A 6381-nucleotide genomic window follows, 5' to 3' on the forward strand; every position below is an offset into this window, starting at 1 on the left:
GCAGTGTAGAAAATAAATTATGTGCTTACTCCCCTTGTAGGAGAACAGGCTTGCCCAGCTTCAGCACTACTGATATATTGGGCTGAATAATTCCTTGTTGTGAGGATTGTCGTGTTTTCTAAAGGATGTTAAGCAACATCCCTGCCCTCTATGCTTTAGAGGTCTACCCTAGTTAGGACAACCAAAAAAGCCTCCAGTACTTTTAAATAACCCAGGGGGAAAGGGAGATTGCCCCCTTCTGAGAACCATTGTCATCATTGTAAGGGTTAAAACAATTCTAAAAAAAAAAAAAATTGATTTTTTTTTTCAGTATCAAAAGAAAGAGATCTCCTTCTCTTAGAGCTTTTCCTTTAAAAATGCCATTGTAAATTCTCTGTTGCTTTAATTTGCAATGCTTTTTTTGAAAAACTAAGAGAAGGGTAGCTGGGTAATGGATGTTGGGTAGAGTATGTGCTATGGTGAGTGCTGTGAATTGTGTAAGACCGATGATCCACAGACCTGTACTCCTGAAGCAAATAATACATTTTATGTTAATAAATTAAAAAGATAAATAAATCAATAAAAACTAAGGGGGGAAAACCCTCTTGTCAATTTTATAAGCCAAGAAAGTTTTTCATAAAGACGTCAGAGCCCACTCTTTGAATCGAAACCATCAAGGAAGATAACGCCCTAGCTTCTGTCTCCATGCGAGTTTACCCTATGTGCATGGCTCCAAGTCATCAGGGTCTTCTTGTTGTAGAGCTACATTGCATTTATGTTCTGTTAGTTAAAGACAATTAGCCAACCCCGATGTCACATCAATACTGAGTGAATTTAAGATGAACTACACAGAGCTAAAGGATTCTGTTGAGTCCTCTCACCTATGTATGTATGTGTGTGTGTATATATATACACACATATATATATATTTAGTGCACGGAGGCAGGGGGAACAGTAGAGGGAGAAGGAGAAGCAGACCTCCCTCTGAGCAGGATGCAGGGTTAGATCCCACGATTCTGGGATCATGACCTGAGCTGAAGGCTGCTGTTCAATGACTGAGCCATCCAGAGATCCCCAAGTTATCATTTATCTTGAAGTTGTTTAGGTAATGGATTGAATCTGCCTGCCTATTTTTATAAAAGATTGAGATTTCCTTCTGTCTTCACCATCTTTGTAGCAAATTGCCTGTGATGCACATCAAGTCTAGCTTAATACTTATTCGGTAATAAAACCGCTAAATTCTTTTCTGCCTTTGTAGAAAGGATACAGTGGGTTGGCAGGAGATTTTATTTTTATTTTGTCCAATAAGAACAACATCAGTACTGAGGCAGAATGGAGAAAGCTGAAGCCAACTAGGACAAAAGAGTGGGTAAAATTGTGTCAACCACAGAGAAAGACAAGAAGCATGTGGGTGGTATGCATAACTTTTTTAAAAGCCAACTTCTTCTAATATTTGGGGAGAAAATGTTTTCTTTCCCCCACTCATATCTGCTCCCAAGTTAATATATGCTGAAGATTGCTTCCCCTTATTGTTTGTCTTCTCACCAATGTTTGCTCATGTAGCTTCTATTTTCTTTCTATAGCTGGAACTCCCCTGACATAGAGTATCATTGCCCTTCATGTATCCCCTCTGTGAGCTCTTAAGCAAGACTAGTGTTTTGTAGATTTTCTTCAGGAAATGAGGAGGTGATGATGAGAAGTGCAGCATAGCTGGCAATAAAAGACTGAACATGGTGTTCATTAGCCTAGAGTATCTCATTTCACTTGCCACAGGGACTTTCACACTGGCTGATTTTTTCTCTCATCTCTCGATTGACCACTTTGGACTTCCAATCTCTAGTCTAAGGGTAATAAAGGATAACCCAAACACTGTTTTGGTTTTTTTGTTGTTGTTTTTTTTTTTGATTGTTTGTTTGTTTGTTTGTTTTTTGTGGGTAGATTTAGTCCCCACAGTGTCTATTTTTTTTTTTAAGATTTTATTTATCCATTTGACAGAGAGAGATCACAAGTAGGCAGAGAGGCAGAGGAGGAAGTAGGCTCCCTGCTGAGCAGAGAGCCCGATACGGGACTGGATCCCAGGACCCTGAGATCATGACCTGAGCCGAAGGCAGTGGCTTAACCCACCGAGCCACCCAGGCACCCAGTCCCCACAGTGTCTAAAAACAACTATGTAGGTAGGCCGATAGGAAGCCTGGCCCCAATTATGAAAAAAATTAAGCAATTAGCAACATTACTAAGCAATGTTAACAGAGTGCAATTGAGAGATGCTATGCGATGTGATAACCTTTGAGATGATCAGGGGAAATTGGGGTTGAAAAGAGGGGAGAGTCATAGCAAGTTGAAGTTTGGAGAAAGCAGGAAGCGAACAGAGGGAATGAAATATGGAGACTGAATGCATAAAGAGCTTATAGTTGTACAGAAAGAAGCAGACACGTGGAAAATAGTTGAATCACCTCGGTGGCAAACCCATAGATTGAAGATTCACGATGTCTTGTGATGAGATACCCATCCCCCACCCCAGTGCTTCATGGAACCTCTCAACTCCCAAAATATATTTAATTCTTTGTGAGAACTTGCAATATGTCTGTTCACAGATTTGGCCTTACAACAATTAATTATCACCTGTTCAATGTCAGGCACTGTAAAAGACTCTGAGCATATACTGATGAATAATTTATATTGGTATAATTATATGAATCTCTACCATCATGGAGGTTATACTCTAAGGAAATATTCTCAAGACTCCCTAGCTCCAGGGGCACCTGGGTCACTCAGTTGGTTAAGTTGCTGGTCTCTTGATTTCAGCTCAGGTCATGATCTCAAGGTCTTTAGATCAAACCTCACGATGGGCTCCATGTTCACTGGGGAGTTTACTGCAGATTCTCTCTCTCTTCCTCTGCCCTGTACTGCTCACACACACTCTCTTTCTCAAATAAATAAATCTAAAAAAAAAGTTCCTCTGGCTCCCTCGTGTCATATGTATCTTTTTTTTTTTAATTTTTTGTTTTCAGCATAACAGTATTCATTATTTTTTGACCACACCCAGTGCTCCATGCAATCCGTGCCCTCTATAATACACACCACCTGGTACCCCAACCTCCCACTCCCCCGCCATTTCAAAACCCTCAGATTGTTTTCCAGAGTCCATAGTCTCTCATGGTTCACCTCCCCTTCCAATTTCCCCAACTCCCTTCTTTACCCTCAACTCAATATAGCTTAATATAACTTAGATTTTTTTCATATCTGAAAAATGTTTTAACCTAGTTAAGCTAGATTTAACTAGGTTAATATTTAACCTAGTTAAAACATCAGAAAAAGGAAAATGTTGAAGAAAATAAGTTTCCTTTGAGATTTGATTTTAAACCTCTATACCTTGCTGATGTTGGATGTTTTCTGGATTTTTACTTATAGGTTGAAGCTTACCATTTTTTTATAGATCAAAATAACTGCTAGTAATTTCATGTGGTTAAAAAACATATTTTTCTTTATATCTGAAGACTACTATAAGAATAAATTATCTTTTTCAAATTTTGTTAACATTAAAGTTGATTTTCTATATAATTATGTGCTTCTGGCTAAATAGTCAAAATACTTTAAAGAAAGTCAAAATTATCTGAGATTAAGTAATTATGAAAAGAAATAGTATTCCTAACATTGAAAAATAAGATGATGTGAATCAAAATTGACACTATGATATATAAATAAGCTCAAATAACATTTTAAAATATAAATTTGGTCCTAGGTTCACATCAAAAAAATTACAAGGACAGCAAAAAATTAGGCAGAGCAGCATAATAATCTAGTGGTTTCTATATATTATTGAAAACAAAAATCTGGTTCTTTGGATACATGGTTTACTCATGCTTACAAGAAAATCACCTGGCATTAGACATTCTACTATTCCTTGTATTTAATGACATTGATTATAAGCTGTGGTTTTATAAGTCTAAATATGAACAACTGAAATAGCACTGTCAGAAGTAAATTCAAGCATGTTTTTCCAGTTCCTGGAGAATTCCTCCTCCTCTTGGGATTTTTTGTTGGTTCAAGGCAGGTCTAGCAACTATAAGTGTTCATGATGAAATTGACACTTATGTTTGAAGAGAACTGTGGTATGGAAAAAAGCAGGGCTTATTCTCGTGTTATTCTAGCCAGATATCTAGGGTGCGGAATCTGTTTTTTAGCCTGTTCTTCTTGTCCTTGTCACCACACCTGAAAGGTGGGCTTACCCTGAGCAGGAAATGATTGTGAAAATTATTTGTGATAACCAGAAAAGAGAAAACAATACTCTTTTGTTACACCTAGTTTATCTAAAGCATAAATCAAAGAAAATACACATAAGAGCTTAAAAAGTAACAATAATTACAAGCATTAAGAATTAAGCAATAATATGGTTCATAATAAAATGAAATAAAAATTTCCCAGGGGTACCTAGGTGGCACAGTTGGTTAGGCACCTGCCTTTGGCTCAGGTCACGATCCCAGGGTCCTGGGATCGAGACCTGTGTCTGGCTCCCTGCTCAGTGGTGAGTCTGCTTCGCCTTCTGCCCTTCCCCCACTTATGTTCTCTCTCTCTCTCAACTCTTTTTTTATCGTGTTATGTTAGTCACCATACAATACATCATTAGTTTTTGATGTAGTGTTCTAACATTCATTGTTTGCATATAACACCCAGAATAAAGTCTTTAATAAAAAAAATTTTTAATATGGTTGCTGAAATAGGAATAAAATGAGAATACTGCAGATGAGTTGACTTTTTTCTCAGGTAGTTAAGATTTTCTGTAGCTACCTAAAAATGACATGATGGGAGTATCTGTGTCTGGTATTCACCACTGCAAACCCTTCCTCATCCACTGAAGTAGCAAGAGGGCTTCTCTCTACCACTCCTTACTGTTACCTGGCATACTCAAGTTAATAAACATACCTATTTTATCAAGAGTCTAAGTGAGTATGTTTTTTTTTTTTTAACAGTAAGTTTTCCAAAATGAAAAAGGCATAGCAAAGTCAGGTGGACATTATCTTTGGATTACCTGTGTCTCTATATCATCCTTCGCCCATCTCTACTACTTTTGCTTACACATCAAATTACTGCAGCTCTTAAAATATTTGCAAATAGAATGAGAAAAGTCTAGCTATTTATGCATGCCTGACGTGACCTGTCTTGATGGAGGACAGGAAGCAAAGACACTTGGGTTTTGGTAAAGTATAGACAGAAAGAGTTGATTTATATTCCTTTAAGCATTTAGGAATAGAAAGGAGAGTCTGAATTCAAGCATCAGCTGTCTAAACCCTGAGAACGTCAGTATGGTCATCCCAAATGTGTTACGGTTTCTGACCAAAAGCTCTTATGAAAACAAGAGTTAGCTTCCACTTAAATCAAATCTTTTCATTACCATGTTCTAATAAGTCAAAAAAGAAAACTCTTTCTCGTAAGAATCCTATTCTTTAAGGAAAATCATCAAAATGAGGACAGGGAGCAATCTGTCACAGCCTTAATCAGGGTGCACAATAGAATACAAGGAAAAGAAGTAGGAAAAGTGTAACAGAAAACAATGAAACAAAAGATGCTCGGTTAACTCTAGGAGAAAAGAGAGGTGAGACAGATCAATTGGAGGAAGAGGACTTCAAATCAGTTATTATTGAGTGTGGAAAGCCTGAGTCAGTGGACTTGAATGGAGAAAAATGAAAATAATCAAAAAGCACAAGTTACAGTGAGTTGCTTTGCCCCTTTTTTCCTATCTCCTGAACTGCCATCAAAACTCCTAGCTCAGCACTATGTACATATACACAACAAGAATACTTATAGATACTGCCATAGCTACTGTTCGATCTAACCTTTTATTTTATTATTTTATTCTATGGGAAAGGGAAGCATTATTCTTTTTTTTTTTTTAAAAGATTATATTTATTTATTTGACAGAGAGAGAGATCATAGGTAGGTAGAGAGGTAGGCAGAGAGAGAGGGGGAAGCAGGCTCGCCGCTGAGCAGAGAGCCCAATGTGGGGCTCGATCCCAGGACCCTGAGATCATGACCTGAGGCGGAGGCAGAGGCTTAACCTTCTGAGCCACCCAGGTGCCCCGGAAGCATTATTCTTAATGAACTTTAACAATATCCACTATATATCTAGAGAGATTTAGATTTTTTTTTTTTACATCTAACTAACTTAGTTTAAAATAAGTCAGAATAACTACAAATTCACAAATGAAAGTTATACTTTTAATGGTAGGTAAATATTAACCTATAGATTTAGATGCAACTAAAGGTTTGTGAAGTCAATCGTATACCAACACAAAAAGACAAACAAAAAACTCACTGCTTTCATAACCTGATATTTCAAACTATTTCAATTTGCACTTCATAAATTCAACTTTTTAATAAATATTTTTGCATTTTGATTCTAGA

The sequence above is a fragment of the Mustela nigripes genome, chromosome 1 (genome assembly GCF_022355385.1).
Source record: "Mustela nigripes isolate SB6536 chromosome 1, MUSNIG.SB6536, whole genome shotgun sequence".
In the NCBI taxonomy this organism is placed as follows: Eukaryota; Metazoa; Chordata; class Mammalia; order Carnivora; family Mustelidae; genus Mustela; species Mustela nigripes.